The sequence below is a fragment of the Giraffa tippelskirchi genome, chromosome X (assembly GCF_054371585.1).
Source record: "Giraffa tippelskirchi isolate mGirTip1 chromosome X, T2T-mGirTip1v1.2.pri, whole genome shotgun sequence".
Lineage (NCBI taxonomy): Eukaryota > Metazoa > Chordata > Mammalia > Artiodactyla > Giraffidae > Giraffa > Giraffa tippelskirchi.
In genome coordinates this window covers 107,651,344-107,668,236 of record NC_137289.1, presented here as the reverse complement: position 1 = coordinate 107,668,236, position 16,893 = coordinate 107,651,344, and the positions used below count along the sequence as shown (strand labels likewise).

The 16,893-nt window shown below is 41.3% G+C and overlaps 1 protein-coding gene, 1 long non-coding RNA gene and 1 pseudogene across 3 annotated transcripts in view; 1 reads left to right on the top strand and 2 right to left on the bottom strand.

Annotated features, from left to right (window-relative positions):
* MAOA (monoamine oxidase A) overlaps positions 1-16,893 on the top strand; it is a 319,927-nt gene that overhangs the window by 68,997 nt on the left and 234,037 nt on the right. The window contains exon 2 of one of the 2 annotated variants that reach the window (XM_081567287.1): positions 16,269-16,339. The exons of the other annotated variant lie outside the window; for it this stretch is intronic. The gene's annotated coding sequence lies outside the window, so the exon portion shown is untranslated. The remainder of the gene's footprint in view (positions 1-16,268; positions 16,340-16,893) is intronic. 2 annotated transcript variants of the gene reach the window in all.
* The window catches only part of LOC145536957 (uncharacterized), a 146,347-nt gene that overhangs the window by 7,814 nt on the left and 121,640 nt on the right, over positions 1-16,893 (bottom strand). The window lies entirely within an intron of this gene.
* On the bottom strand, positions 9,123-9,679 carry LOC145535860 (NADH dehydrogenase [ubiquinone] 1 alpha subcomplex assembly factor 4 pseudogene; annotated as a pseudogene).

Below are 16,893 nucleotides of genomic sequence, written 5' to 3'. Positions count from 1 at the left end.
TCATCCTCATTTTATAAATGGGGATACTGGGCCACAGAGAGGTGAAGTAATTTACCCAGGGCCACACAGCTGGGTAGAAGTAAAGCTGGAATCCAACACCATAAAGTCTTCTCTAGAGTCCAGGTCTTAGCCTGAGGCCATGCCACATTAGATATTGAATCCATTTCCCATCACACAGAGAATACCATCTGCTTACATAGATAAATGGAGATAAAGGCAAACTTAGGAAAGATTAAGGGCTTCCCTGGTGGTTCAGCGATAAAGAATCTGCCTGCCAGCTGACCCGGGAAGAGCCCACATGCCATGGAGCAACTAAGCCAGAGCGCCACAACTACTGAGTCTGTGCTCTGGAGCCCGTGCTCCACAACAAAAGAAGCTACCACAATGAGCACCCCATGCAGTGCAACTAGAGCTTAGCACACACTCGCTGCAACTAGAGAAACCCCACACAGCAATGAAGATCCAGCACAGCCAAAAATAAATAAATAAATGAATAATTTTTGAAAAGAAAGATTAAGTGTTGAAAGTTTTTTTTTTCCCCCTGTAAAATACAAAGTGATATAACAAATGTGGAAGTAGTGCTGGGAAGACAGTGGTTCGGAATTCACTCCATTTAATGTGGAATATTTTATTGCTGTTAGGTTGGCTGTCTCAGTTTCCACATGGCCAATGATAACTCAGAGCTTCTATGGATATGCTCTTCTGTACCGCTCCTCCGGCCCTGAGTAGCTCGAAGGATCGTCAAGCCAGCTGCAAAGTGTAGCTAATCAATTACAGCAGCCAGAAATAGTATATATTCATGAGTACAGCCCTGGCATTTAACCTACAGTGCAAGACCATTTCAGAGGCTAGAAAACCAAACCTTGCAGCTCCACCTCAACATTCACCCTGATTTCCCATTCTCAGCTGCCCCAGAGAAGTCATTTTCAGCTTAGTCTCTTGCTGATAGTCATCTGCGTCACAAAACTATTACCCGCCATGAGCCTTCCTACTTAACTCAGTGTGTTCTGAGCCTGATAACCGAGACTGCTAGGGAGTCGCTGAGGACTAGAGTTAATAGGGAGACTCAATTGCATTTCACCCAGAGGGGGCTGCTTACAGGTCAGTGCTGAGATAATCAGCCACGCAGCTTATGCCTTAGTCATCCCTGCTGCCGCCGCTGGTTGTTTCCTAACTTGGGAAAATTCAAAAACATTTATTGACAAATAAAAGTGACAACTAAAATGCTAGGAAAGCTCTCTCCTTATTTTATTCATCGAGATTGGACACTGCAAGTAACGTTTCCCCAGACAGGGTTTTGTTTTTCCTTCCAATTCCTGCTTTCAAATATTTTATGTTCACTCTATCTTTGAGACTGAGAAACAACAGCTTTCCCAGCCCTAGATAGCCATGACTTAATCTGCAAAAGAAAATGTCAGTGATAATAAAGCCTAATTGATTGCCTACGAGGAAAAAGATGTGATTCGTGCTTTTATACATTTTTAAAGTCTTAAATTTATTTATCTCTTCCTAAGCCAAGAAGTATTTCTATAGAACTGTTACATAAGCACAGCTTCATTCTAGGTATTGTGGTTTATACAGAATGTATCTTTATCCAATATATACCAGATATGTTACACACTAAAATTCAAATAATGAAGGCAATCCTGCCATCTCAGGTTTTGATTATCAGCTACATACTTCTCCACTGTCTTTCAATCTCACCTAGAATCACAGATTATGCACAAAAGAGCTACTGTTCCAGGGGAAGACCCCTCAAAGGAAAAGAGGAAATTTATCAAAGTGACTTCCTACTCTTTATTCTGTCTTTGTCCAATGGAAGGAGAAACAAAAGGATGGAATGTTTTTCAGTGTATGAAGAAGTGTTAGTCACTCAGTCGTGTCCAACTCTGTGACCCTATGGACTGTAGCCCGCCAGGCTCCTCTGTCCATGGGATTCTCCAGGCAAGAATACTAGAGTGGTTGCCATTTCCACCTCCAGGGGATCTTCCTGACCCAGGGATCGAACCTCAGTCTCCTGCATTGCAGGCAGATTCTTTACCATCTGAGCCACCAGGGAAGCAGGCCTTAAACATCAATATGATAATCTCAATATTTGCAAAGAAAATACCAACATCTATGTCAATAAAAATTCTCGGTAAACTAGGAATAGAAGGAAACTGTCTCAAATTTATAAAGGACATCTTTGAAAAATCTAAATAATATCATACTTATCATTAAAAAATGTAGACTTTTTTTCAACTGAAAATAGAGTTTTTCCTGTAAGGTCTTAAAAAAGGCAAAGATATCCACTCTCACTACTCTATTCTACATTAGACTGGAGATTCTAGCCAGCACAATAAAGCAAGAAAATAGAAAAGTCATGAAGATTAGAAAAGAAGAATTAAAACTATCTTTATTAGTGAAGCTGAGCAGGACCCTGTGGGATTCCTGGGTACTTTCTGAGTACCCCATTCCTTGTTTGTAGGGAACAGACTTCAGCCTCCATGACCTTTCCTGAGTTCCAAAGGGCAGGTGTAAACAGTTGTTAATCAGAGAAGGGAGGGGATGCAGAGAAAAGGGAGGAGGGGCAGCCAAGAAAAAATAGTGCAACCTTGGGCAGGATCCTGTTTCTGCCTCAAGGGATATACATAACAGTATCTTTGTGCTCTTTACAGAACTAACCCCCCCCCCAAACAAATGGATTTACCATTCTTCATTCCAGAGAAGAACCACCCGAGCCAGATTAAGGAAATGCAAGCCCTGTACACGCTGATCCTTACTGGCAACCCAACCTTGAACCATTGCTATAAAACTCCTCACTAAGTCCTCCCAGATTGGGACACACAGTTTTTGAGGACAGGAACCTGCTATGCCCCCCTTTGTCTGGCAAAGCAATAAAGCTGTTCTTTTCTACCTCACACAAAACTCCATCTCCAAGATTCAATTCAGTACCAGGGCACAGAGACTGAGTTTTCAACATTATTAACAAGGGCAGTCCTAAGATGGTGGAGGAATAGGACGGGGAGACGACTTTTTCTCCCACAAATTCACCAAAAGAACATTTAGATGCCGAACGAATTCCACAAAACCACTTGTGAATGCTGGCAGACGACATCAGACACACAGAAAGGCAGATCATAGTCTTCGAAAGGAGGTAGGACAAAATATAAAAGATAAAAAGAGAGACAAAACAGGTAGGGATGGAGATCCATCCAGGGAAGGGAGTCTTAAAAAAGAGAGAAGTTTCCAAACACCAGGAAACACTCTCTCTGGTGGGTCGGTGGCGAGCCTTGGAATCGCAAAGGGCAAAATAACCGGGAGGAAAAATAAATAAATTATTAAACCTCGCGGTTTACGTACCTAGCAGCAATTCCCAGAGGGTGCGGGAGTGCAGCCCCAACTAACAAGCGGAGACCAGGCAGGGAGGGGCGGGCCGCATTGCTTTGGGTTAGGATTGAGCCTGAATGCCCTGCGGGCAATCTGAGGGAACTAGATTGAGACAGCAACCTAGACCGTGGGATAGCTTTCCCGCGAAAATCCCTAACCTAAGACACCGCCAGGCCAGCTCACAGAACAAAGGACTGAGCAGAGTAAACCAGCCGCAGACCGGCCCATCCCCAGCAGGAGACAGGAATGGGAGGGCAGCGAGAGCCGGAAGGGCTGAATCGCAGCTCCAGAGAGGCATTCTATACCAAACTGCAAACAGACCTCACTGCTAACCAGGACTGCTTGGGAACTCTGGAGGGTCGACACCTGCCATGAGGGTCACAGCCAGAGATCAGCTCCCTAGGGGAGAGCACGGCACACCTGGGAAGCTGCGCCCGTTGTACACCCAGAAAACCTAGCGGCTGTGTCAGGGGAAGGGAAAAAGGTGCATCCCCCAACCACGCTAGCCAAAAACCTGGTCACTGGCGCTGCTGGGACCTGGGAAGGGCACAAAACCCAGGCTCAACCAAGTCTGCGCCTTTGTGAAGTACCCGGGAACTAGAAGCTGAGCAGCTTAGACCTGGGAAATACAGGCAACCCCAGGGGCCACTTCAGACAATTCCCGGCAGTGCAACCTAGAGCCTGATAAGTGTAGACTGGGAAAGCACACACGCCGTGAGCGGGGCAAACCCAGAGTGCCCAAAACATTGTGAGCACACGCCAGTGAGATCTGTGTGCAGTGTTCCTCCCTCCCCACAGCAAGACTGAACAAGTGAGACTAAAAAAAAAAAAAAAAAAAAGTGACCACCACTGCACCCCTTGTGTCAGGGCGGAAATTAGACACTGAAGAGACCAGCAAACAGAAGAAGCTAAAAGAAACACAAGGAATCGCTTTGGAAGTGACAGATGCAACAGATTAAAACCCTGTAATTAGCACCGACTACATAGGAAGAGGCATAGAGACCTTGAGAAGTACAAGCTGGACCAAGGAACTATCTGAAAATGAACTGACCCCACACAGTCCATAATAGCTCCAGAGAAAGTCTGAGATATAGTTTTACTAGTTTCATTTTTTAAATTTTTAAAACTTTTTAAAATTATTTTTTTGTTAATTTTATTTTCTTATTTTATTTTTGTTTTTAAGTCCCCTATTACTCCTTCAATTTTCATTTTTATAACCTACAATAACCTTGCAAAAAAAAGACCCTATTTTTATTTTTCTCTTTTTTTTCTTTACAACATTATTTTTAAAGTAAACTTCATATATATATATATTATAATTTTTGTGACTTTGGTGGGGGTTTTTTTCTGTTTTTTTCTTTCTTTTTTTTATTCTTTTCGTTCTCCTTTTTTAATATGGTATTTTTGAGAACCTAACCTCTACTCTAGATTTTTAATCTTTGCTTTTTAGTATTTGTTATTAACTTTGTATCTTCAAGAACCCAATCTTCAGTACCCATTTTTACTTGGGAACGAGACCACTGGCTTGATTGCTCTCTCCCCCTTTTAGCTCTCCTTTTTCTCCACCAAGTTGCCTCCATCTCCCCACTCCCCCTTTTCTTCTCTACTCAACTCTGTGAATCTCTTTGTGTGTTCCAGGCTGTGGAGAACACTTAGAGAACTGATTACTGGCTGGATCTGTCTCTCCTCTTTTGAGTCCCACTTTTCTCCTCCAGGCCACCTCTGTCTTCTTCCTCCCTCTTCTCTTCCCTGCGTAACTCCATGAACACCTCTGAGAGATCCAGACTGTGGAGAGCACATAGGGAAGTGATTACTGGCTAGCTTGCTCTCTCCCCTTTTTATTCCCCTCTTCTCCTCCTGGCCACCCATATCTCCCTCCTCCCTCTTCTCTTCTCCATGTAACTCTGTGAACCTCTCTGGGTGTCCCTCACTGCGGAGAAACCTTTCATCATTAACCCAGATGTTTTATCATCAGTGCTGTATAGATGGAGAAGTTTTGAGGCTACTGTAAGAATAAGACTGAAAACCAGAGACAGGAGACTTAAGTCCATATTTTAAGAACACCAGAGAACTCCTGAATCCAGCAAGCATTAAATGAGAGGAGCTCATCAAACGCCTCCATACCTACGCTGAAGCCAAGCACCACCCAAGGGCCAACAAGTCCCAGAGTAAGATATACCACGCAAATTCTCCAGCAACACAAGAACATAGCCCTGAACTTCAACATACAGGCTGCTCAGAGTCACACCAAACCCGTTGACATCTCAAAACTCATTACTGGACATTTCATTGCACTCCAGAGAGAAGAAATCAAGCTCCACCCACCAGAACACCGACACAAGCTTCCCCAACCAGGAAACCTTGACAAGCCACCCCTCTAACCCCGTCCACAGTGAGGAACCTCCACAATAAAGAGGAATCACAAACTGCCAGAAAACAGGCCACCCCAAACACAGCAATATAAACAAGATGAAAAGGCAGAGAAATACCCAGCAGGTAAGGGAACAGGATAAATGCCCTCCAAATCAAACAAAAGAGGAAGAGATAGGGAATCTACCTGATAAAGAATTCCAAATAATGATAGTGAAAATGATCCAAAATCTGGAAAACAAATTGGAGTTACAGATAAATAACCTGGAGACAAGGATCGAGAAGATGCAAGAAAGTTTTAACAAGGACTTAGAAGAAATAAAAAAGAGTAATTATATAATGACTAATGCAATAAATGAGATAAAAAACACTCTGGAGGGAACCAACAATAGAATAACGGAGGCAGAAGATAGGATAAGTGAGATAGAAGATAGAATGATAGAAATAAATGAAACAGAGAGGAAAAAAGAATTAAAAGAAATGAGGAAAACCTCAGAGACCTCTGGGACAGTGTTAAACACACCAACATATGAATCATAGGAGTCCCAGAAGAAGAAGACAAAAAGAAAGACCATGAGAAAATACTCGCGGAGATAATAGTTGAAATTTTCCCTAAAGTGGGGAAGGAAATAATCACCCAAGTCCAAGAAACCCAGAGAGTCCCAAACAGGATAAACCCAAGATGAAACACCCCAAGACACATAATAATCAAATTAGCAAAGATCAAACACAAAGAACAAATATTAAAATCAGCAAGGGAAAAACAACAAATAACACACAAGGGGATCCCCATAAGGATAACAGCTGATCTTTCAATAGAAACTCTTCAGGCCAGAAGGGAATGGCAGGGCATACTTAAAGTGATGAAAGAAAATAATCTACAGCCCAGATTACTGTATCCTGCAAGAATCTCATTCAAATACGAAGGAGAAATCAAAAGCTTTACAGACAAGCAAAAGCTGAGAGAATTCAGCACCACCAAACCAGCTCTCCAACAAATGCTAAAGGATCTTCTCTAGACAGGAAACAGAAAGGGTGTATAAACACGAACCCAAAACATTAAAGTAAATGGCAACAGGATCATACTTATCAATAATTACCTTAAATGTAAATGGGTTGAATGCCTCGACAAAAAGACAAAGACTGGCTGAATGGATACAAAAACAAGACCCCTATATATGTTTTCTACAAGAGACCCACCTCAAAACAAGGGACACATACAGACTTAAAGTGAAGGGCTGGAAAAAGATAGTTCATGCAAATAGAGATCAAAAAAAAGCAGGAGTAGCAATATTCATATCAGATAAATTAGACTTTAAAACAAAGGTGGTGCAAAGAGACAAAGATGGACACTACCTAATGATCAAAGGATCTATCCAAGAAGAAGATATAACAATTATAAATATATATGCACCCAACATAGGACCACCACAATATGTAAGATAAATGCTAACAAATATGAAAGGGGAAATTGACAATAACACAATAATAGTGGGAGACTTTAATACCCCACTCACATCTATGGACAGATCAACTAAACAGAAAATTAACAAGGAAATACAAACTTTAAATGATACAATAGACCATTAGACCTAATTGATATCTTTAGGACATTTCACCCCAAAACAATGAATTTCACCTTTTTCTCAAGTGCACACGGGACCTTCTCCAGAATAGATCACATCCTGGGCCATAAATCTAGTCTTGGTAAATTCAACATTATTAACAGATGATATAATTATCTGTGTAGAAAATCCTATATTATCTTTTTAAAAAGGGTACTAGTATAAGTGAGATTACCAAAGTGGCAGGATACAAGTTTATATAAGTCATCTTGGGCTGTCATAACAAAATACATAGACTAGTATGTGTGTGGGGAGGCAGGAAGTGATGCTTAAAAACAAAACTGTATTTTCTCCCAGTTCTGGAGTCTGGGTGTTCAAGATCAGGGTGCCAGCAGTGTGGGGTTCTAGTGCGAGTACTCTTCCTGACTGGCAGATAGCTGCACTATTGCTGTGCAATCTCTCTCTCTTCCACTTCTTATAAGGCCACTAATCCTATCATGATGGCTCCACTCTCATTAACTAACCTAACCCTAAATCCTTACCCAAAGCCCCATCTCCAGATACGATCAAATTGGGGGTTGTAGGTGAAACGTAAGAACTTGAGAGGTGGTAGATAATATCAACATACAAAAATCAGTTATGTGTATATGTGTGTATAATACACACAAACATACAATTGGGAAATTAAATTAAAAAATAAAACTATTTACAATAGCATCACTATACAAAATTCTTGGGGATAAATTTGAAAAAATATGTGCAAGACCTGAAAACTGTAAAATATTGCTGAGGGAAATTGAAAAAGATCTCAGTAAATGGAGAGATATATCATATTCATTGATTGGAAGAATCAATACTCTTAAGATATCAGTTCTCCACAAGCTGACCTCTACATTTAACACAATCTCAATTCACTCAGTTAATCTGTGTGTGTGTGTGTGTGTGTGTGTGCATGCAAGTGCACTTGTGTGTGTGTGTTTGAAAAATAACAAGCTGATTCTAAAAAAGATTGAGAAAAGCCATAACAACTTCGGAAAATGAAAACAAATTGGAGAGAGCATGTCCTACCTGATTCTAAGATTTAGTCTAAAACTACAGTTAAGGCAGCATGGTATTGATATAAATATAGACAAATAGATAAGTGAAACAGAACAAAAATAGGCCCACACAAATACGATGTAATGATTTTTGACAAAGGTACAAAGTCAAATCAATGGGAAAAGGATGGCCTTTTTAACAGATGATGCTGAAATAATTAAATATCTGTATAGGGACTTCCCTGGTGGCTTAGAGGTTAAAGCGTCTGCCTCCAATGCTGGAGACCCGGGTTCGATCCCTGGGTCGGGAAGATCCCTTGGAGAAGGAAATGGCAACCCACTCCAGTACTCTTGCCTGGAGAATCCCATGGACGGAGGAGCCTGGTAGGCTACAGTCCATGGGGTCGCAAAGAGTCGGACACGACTGAGCGACTTCACTCATTCACTCACTCATAGGGAACAAATTACCTTGACCTAAACTGTATCCATTTTCTATGGCTGCATTAAAAAATTATCTCAAACTTTTTTTTTGCTTAAATACAGTAACTTTTATTTACAGTAAATTTATACAGGTGCTGATTAGTCATGCTGATATCACATAAAAACACAAACTAAACCAAACTAAAGTTTAAAAGAGAGAAAAATCAATCCTATCAGCCATCCTGAAAATTCAGAAGAGTTCATAAATAGCAAGCTCTCACAAGGAGGGAGCTCAACACAATTGGTAATTTATATAATTTAACATGCTACGAATGAGGAAAATAAACAGGGCACAGGGATGAGGACAGGAAAAGTCCTGTCAAGATTCTCTTCATTTTGATTGTATCGCTTTCTTGCCTTCAGGGGGGAAGATTTTGCCTTCAAAAGTAACAATATTTGAGAAGGGAATTTACATCTTGCTGTTCTAGATGGTATTCTTCAGCTATTTTCTTAGCAGTCCATGTGTCTGGATAAAGTTTATGATTATTGAGAAGTGTCAGCCCCACTACAATGGAAAATTTGCCTTTGGGAATGTTCTTAACGTTCATCATGTAATACTGATGGTCTTTTCAGCAACCTGAACTCCTTAGGCTTCTGAAGTGTTCCGGCATCCTTTACCTGAAAAGAAGACACGGGATCTTGGGAATCAACATACACATCTTTTAGTAATGACAGCAGTTTGTCATCTTTTCTATCAATTTCTCCCTTAATTTCTGAATGGCTGCTCATCTGCTCTAGCAGGAGGTTCTTGGTGGAGGGGTGCCTGGGAGCGGAGGAGGACTTCATTCTGCTGATTTCCCGTTCCGCCTGGTTCTCTAGGTTGAAATTCCTGACTGCGTGAGCCACTGCAGCCCCCATTTCTTCACAACATGATGCCCTAAGTTACACTACACATGGTTAAACACCAGTGCAAGCAACCTCCGGGACACACCGGAGCATGTGCATGTCTAGGGGCGACCTCTACCTCAAACTTTTGTTGTTGTTCAGTCACTCAGTCATGTCCAAATATGTACAACAAACAGAACAAATATATATAGCAAATAAGCACACAAAAAAGATGTTCACTGTCACTGATCATTAGAGAAATTCAAATTAAAGCCACAATCAGATACATTATGTACTGATTAGAATGGCTAAAATTGGAAATACTGATAATACTACTGATATCAAAAAGGTTTGGAGCAAGTGAAACTCTCAAATTCATAATGGGAATGTAAAATGATACATCTGCTTTGGAAAACATTTGACAATTTCTTTAAAAAATTAAACATATACCTAAAATACAACCCAGATATCTCACTCCTAAGTATTTACCCAACATAAATGAAACATGAACTCCCCAAAACTTGTACATATAATAATGGGTTGGCCAAAAAGTTCATTCAGGTTTTTCCACTGAGAAAATCCTCAATGACCTTTTTGCCCAATCCAATAGATTCATAGCAACTATATTTGTAATAAACAAAAATGAAAAAACAAAAATGCCTGTCAAAAGATGAAGGATTAGCAAATTATGATATATGCATACAATGGAATACTATCTAGTAATAGAAAGGAACCAACTTTTGAACCACACAAAATGATTGAAATCTCAAAAGCATTATGTTGAATGAGAGAAGCCACACAAAAGAGGGTACATACTGTATAATTGCATTTATTTAAATTTCTAGAAAGTTTTAACTAATCTATACTGACAGAAATAAACTGCTGGTGGGTGGGGAAAGAGCAAGAGTGAAAGGTTGGCATGAGGAAACAAAATGGCATGAGGGAACTTCTGGGGGTGATGAATATGTTGTTTATCTTCATTGCAGTGATAATATATGAGTGTATCAGTTCAGTTCAGTTCAGTTCAGTTGCCCAGTTGTGTCTGACTCTTTGCGACCCTGTGAATCACAGCACGCCAGGCCTCCCTGTCCATCACCAACTCCCGGAGTTTACCCAGACTCATGTTCATCGAGTCGGTGATGCCATCCAGCCATCTCATCTTCTGTTATCCCCTTCTCCTCCTGCTCCCAATCCTTCCCAGCATCAGGGTCATTTCCAATGAGTCAACTCTTCGCATCAGGTGGCCAAAGTATTGGGTTTCAGCTTCAACATCAGTCCTTCCAGTGAACAACCAGAACTGATCTCCTTTAGGATAGACTGGTTGGATCTCCTTGCAGTCCAAGGGACTCTCAAGAGTCTTCTCCAACACCACAGTAAAAAAGCATCAATTCTTCGGTGCTCAGCTTTCTTCACCGTCCAACTCTCACATCCATACATGACCACTGGAAAAACCATAGCCTTGACTAGACGGACTTTGTTGGCAAAGTAATGTCTTTGCTTTTTAATATGCTGTCTAGGTTGGTCATAACTTTACTACCAAGGAGTAAGCGCTTTTCAATTTCATAGCTGCAAACACCATCAGCAGTGATTTTGGAGCCCCCCAAAATAAAGTCAGCCACTGTTTCCACTGTTTCCCCATCTATCTACCATGAAGTGATGGGACGAGATGCTATGATCTTAGTTTTCTGAATGTTGAGCTTTAAGCCAACTTTTTCACTCTCCTCTCTCACTTTTATCAAGAGGTTCTTTAGTTCTTCTTCACTTTCTGCCATAAGGGTGGTGTCATCTGCATATCTGAGGTTATTGATATTTCTCCCGGCAATCTTGATTCTAGCTTGTGCTTCCTCCAGCCCAACACTTCTCATGATGTACTCTGCATATAAATAAGCAGGGTTAAATAAGCAGGGTGACAATATACAGCCTTGACGTACTCTGTTTCCTATTTGGAACCAATCTGTTGTTCCATGTCCAGTTCTAACTGTTGCTTCCTGACCTGCATACAGGTTTCTCAAGAGGCAGCTCAGGTGGTCTGGTATTCCCATCTCTTTCAGAATTTTCCACAGTACATACATCAAAATTTATCATTTTGTGAACTGTAAATATGTTCAAATGTATGTCAATCACATCTCAAAAAAGATTTTTTGAATATATAAAGTCAGTAAAATGCTGGTGTCATCACCACAAATGGAGAATTTGAAAAGGGCACTTAAGTATTGCTGAGAGCTATATTCCATGAATTCACCTCTAGGCCAACTGTAACAAGACTAAAACTTTGCACTAAATTAGGAAGAATTAATACAGAGTTATTAATAGGTGTGTAGTGGTATCTCTTGAAATTAATGTTCTGAGAGTCCTATAACTGGGCCCCCACTACCCACTGTCTGCAGTGGTGGTCAGCACCACTGTTGTGTTCAGCACAGCATTAGAATGCATGAGTCCTAGAGTTGGTGTAAGTGCAATAGCACTGAATATTCTGGGGACTTCACTGGCGGTCCAGTGGTTGAGAATCCTCCCTTCAATGCAGGGGACACTGATTTGATCCCTAGTCAGGGAACTAAGATTCCCCATGCCATGGGACAACCAAGCTCATGCTCTGCAACAAGGGAAGCCTGCACACCACAATGAAGAAGACCCAGCACAGCCAAAAAAGAAAGTGCTCTGGAACTAGGATGTGATAGGAGGAATTTTTATGGGAAAGTATTCCTAGAGGGTCTTTGGCCAGTAATTCAAATAAGAACCTTTTTCTGAAAGAATGTTTTCTATCATTTTTGTTGCATAATGAATCCTTGTTCTTTGTAAAATAAGTGAGAAACTAACATACAGCAGAAAGGTATTTACTTTTATTTTTCTAACCCTTTTCCCCAAAGGTACATGCTAAGTCGCTTCAGTTGTATCTGACTCTTTGAGACCCCATGGACTGTAGCCCACCTGGCTCCTCTGTCCGTGGGATTCTCCAGGCAAGAATCCTGGAGTGGGTTGCCATTTCCTTCTCCAAGGACTCTTCCTGACCCAGGGATCGATCCTACATCTCTTGCACTGGCAGGTGGATTCTTTACCATTGAGCCACTGGGAAGCCCCAATGCTTTGTTATAGCAGTCCTAAAAAACAACACATTATGATCTATCAGATCACTGTCCATGGCAGTATCATCTGCACTTCTGCTTTTCTAACAATGTCTGCAGGCAGCTCTATGTGCATGCTCAGTTTAAGAAACCTAGTGAAGCGTGAAATAAGTAATGTAGTACCTGCACCCCAGAGATAGTAAACCCCAAAAGGTGTGTTTTTTCGCAAACACTATTCTGAAAATCTAAAAAAACACATTGAATGCAGAACAAAATCAGATGTAAGGAATTCTCTTTTCAAATGTCAATTCACATAGCACAGTTTAGGCTATGTTTGCTGTTCCTCAAAAACAGAGATTGGAAAAATAATGAAGGAACAGTCTACAATGTCACACTCAGACTCAAAACCTTCACAAAGGGCAGAGTAGATCAATTAAGGCCCACCGTGCCACTATCCTTTCTCAGTCTCTGTCAAAACACGGATGTGTGTGTGCAATACCTACATAAATGTTTGTATACGCATATGTATGATCAGATATAACTTACCGTGAAATAAATAGGAACTAGATGAAATAAATAGGAACTAGATGAAAACGATGTTTGGAAAAGATAGCATATTTCAAAAGATAGCCTGCTATTTCAAAACGCAATGGAAGTTTTTAGTATATGTAAATGCTGAAGAAAACACAGAGCAAATGGAAGAGATGGAGTGGGGAACACTAAAAAGAGAACCATTGGAACCATAAACAAATGCCTATTCTACATTTGTAAGTGAATAAAACTAGATGTTCAAGCTGGTTTTTAAAAAGGCAGAGGAACCAGAGATCAAATTGCCAACATCCGCTGGATCATCGAAAAAGCAAGAGAGTTTCAGAAAAACATCTATTTCTGCTTTATTGACTATGCCAAAGCCTTTGACTGTGTGGATCACCATAAACTGTGGAAAATTCTGAAAGAGATAGGAATACCAGACCACCTGACATGCCTCTTGAGAAACCTGTATGCAGGTCAGGAAGCAACAGTTAGAACTGGACATGGAACAGACTGGTTCCAAATAGGAAAAGGAGTACATCAAGGCTGTATATTGTCACCCTGCTTATTTAACTTATATGCAGAGTACATCATGAGAAATGCTGGGCTGGAGGAAGCACAAGCTGGAATCAAGATTGCTGGGAGAAATATCAATAACCTCAGAGATGCAGATGACACCACCCTTATGGCAGAAAGTGAAGAGAAACTAAAGAGCCTCTTGATGAAAGCAAAAGAGGAGAGTGAAAAACTTGGCTTAAAGCTCAACATTCAGAAAACTAAGATCATGGCATCCAGTCCCATCACTTCATGGCAGATAGATGGGGAAACAGTGGAAACAGTGGCTGACTTTATTTTTCTGGGCTCCAAAATCACTGCAGATGGTGATTGCAGCTATGAAATTAAATGATGCTTACTCCTTGGAAAGAAAGTTATGACCAACCTAGACAGCATATTAAAAAGCATAGACATTACTTTGACAACAAAGGTCCATCTAGTCAAGGCTATGGTTTTTCCAGTGGTCATGTATGGATGTGAGAGTTGGACTATAAAGAAAGCTGAGCACCGAAGAATTGATGCTTTTTAACTGTGGTGTTGGAGAAGACTCTTGAGAGTCCCTTGGACTGCAAGGAGATCCAACCAGTCCATCCTAAAGGAGATCAGTCCTGGGTGTTCACTGGAAGGTCTGATGTTGAAGCTGAAACTCCAATATTTTGGCCACCTGATGCAAAGAACTGACTCATTTGACAAGACCCTGATGCTGGGAAAGATTGAGGGCAGGAGGAGAAGGGGATGACAGAGGATGAGATGGTTGAATGGCATCACCGACTCAGTGGACATGAGTTTGGGTGGGCTCTGGGAGTTGGTGTTGGACAGGGATGCCTGGCGTGCTGCAGCCTATGGGGTTGCAAAGAGTAGGACACAACCGAGTGACTGAACTGAACTGAACTGAAAACCACCTGAGGGAAGGAACCAAGTCTATCCCTCTGTGTAAGAGGAGACAGTGTTTGCTGAGTGCAGAACCTTTGAACAGTCTCTGAGACATACAGTTCTTGCTCTTAAAGGGCTTGGATCCTTGTTCCAGCTTCATGTTCCATTTACCATTTCTCAACCACTCTGCAGATTGGTTGGTCTCTGGTCTTATCTCTTGGGCACCGTGCTTCAAGTTCAGATAAGAAATGACTTTGAACTCTGGCAGTAGCTTCTTCCAAAAGCCTGGATTCATTATATGCCCACCCTACCCCAGTTCCCTGGTGGCTCAGATGGTAAAGCATCTGCCTGCAATGCAGCAGACTCAGGTTCGATCACTGTGTCGGGAAGATCCCCTTGAGAAGGAAATGGCAACCCACTCTAGTTCTCTTGCCTGGAAAATTCCATGGATGGAGGAGCCTGGTAGGCTACAGTCCATGGGGTCACAAAGAGTGGGACACAACTGAGCGACTTCACTTTCTTTCTCTTTACCCCAGTCCCAGTGCCAACTTGAGTGAATGAAGTGTCCACCATTCTATGGGAATTTTCTCTTGACCTCCAGTGTGCTGAAGTACTCAATAAATATTCCAATGAAGTTTTAGGGGATGAATAAATGGTTGAATAGATATGACACAGGAGAGCACTTGTCACATGAACAATCTTTTTTAGAGTAAGGGTAATGTAGGCTGGAAGAGGATGACCAACATTTGAGAGAGAACTTTCATATAACATTTTTTGAAACAGTAGATAATCAAAGGACATGCAAATTGAAAATAAGGGGAAGTGGAAAATAAGAGCCTTAAACTGAAGCCTGCCTAATACAGAGGAGAGAAGAACAGATTCAGAGGGATATGTAGTGAAGTAAAGCATTTTTTTCCTCTTAGACAGGAGGTACGGAGAGAAAGAAAGGGGAGAGAAAGAAAAAAGGTGTAATATTGGTTTGGCCAAGAAGTTCATTCTGGTTTTTCCAGCCAGTTATGGAAAAACCAGAATGAACTTTTTAGCCAACCTATTAGAAAGCCCAGAGAGTAGTTGTTGGACAGATATACAGAAATTAAGAAGAATTTCTTACAAGTGATTGTTTTTAAATTTCCAACTTGAATGACTTTTCTCTGGCAGCTAACTGACTCCTAATAGACATGGCTCCAATAGAATATAGATTCAATTGAGGGTAGGAATTTTTGTCTGTTTTATTCACAACAAATAGAGTTCGGTGCAAAACAGGGGCTCAGAAGAGACATACATAAATCTACAATGTTGAAGGTATGATTCAAGCTAAATGATGATTTTGTAATCTCCTTGCAGTACAGTCTAAATTGAAGGGGTTTATAAGTAACAGGGAACGTGAACCAGGGAATCTTCCATTTGCCCCTTCAGATCTGTTATCCATTTTTCTCCATCCTGCTCTCTGCCTTCAGAGCCTGGTCTGTGCAAACCATATCAACGTCTTCCTTATCCTTTACTTTCTAGGTAGGCTTGGCTTATGAAGACTTTCAGCAGAATATCAGGGAGAAAATTCAATGAGGTCAGGGTATTTATTTCCATATTTCCCTCCCTACCAGTGTGCCTTGAGCTCGATGGGTTCCTCAACCAAAGCAACCTTCTCTACAAGACTCTGGCCTTCCAGATCCCAGTAAGTGCTTTCTTATCTCCCTTCAGGCCAACCAGTACTAACATCTTTGCAGTTGCTGCTGCTTCCACTGCTGCTGCTAAGTCGCTTCAGTCATGTCCCACTCTGTGTGACCCCATAGACGGAAGCCCACCAGGCTCCGCCGTCCCTGGGATTCTCCAGGCAAGAACACTGGAGTGGGTTGCCATTTCCTTCTCCAATGCATGAAAGTGAAAAGTGAAAGTGAAGTCGCTCAGTTGTGTCCCACTCTTCGCGACCTCATGGACTGCAGCCTACCAGGCTCCTCCATCCATGGGATTTTCCAGGCAAGAGTACTGGAGTGGGTTGCCATTGCCTTCTCCGCAGTTACCAGCACTAAAGTCTGTGGTTCTTGCAATATCTTTTATGGTTTCTCTATATCCTGCCCACATCTTTATAAATAGTGCCTTTATGAATAACTCCTGAGCTTATCCTAATTCAAGAGCACCCTCTGTTTCCTGTTGGGGTCCTGGCTAATAAAGGAAGAGTTCAAATTAGCTCTTTTCCAATATAATGTTTCTAATGTACATCTTGGCCTC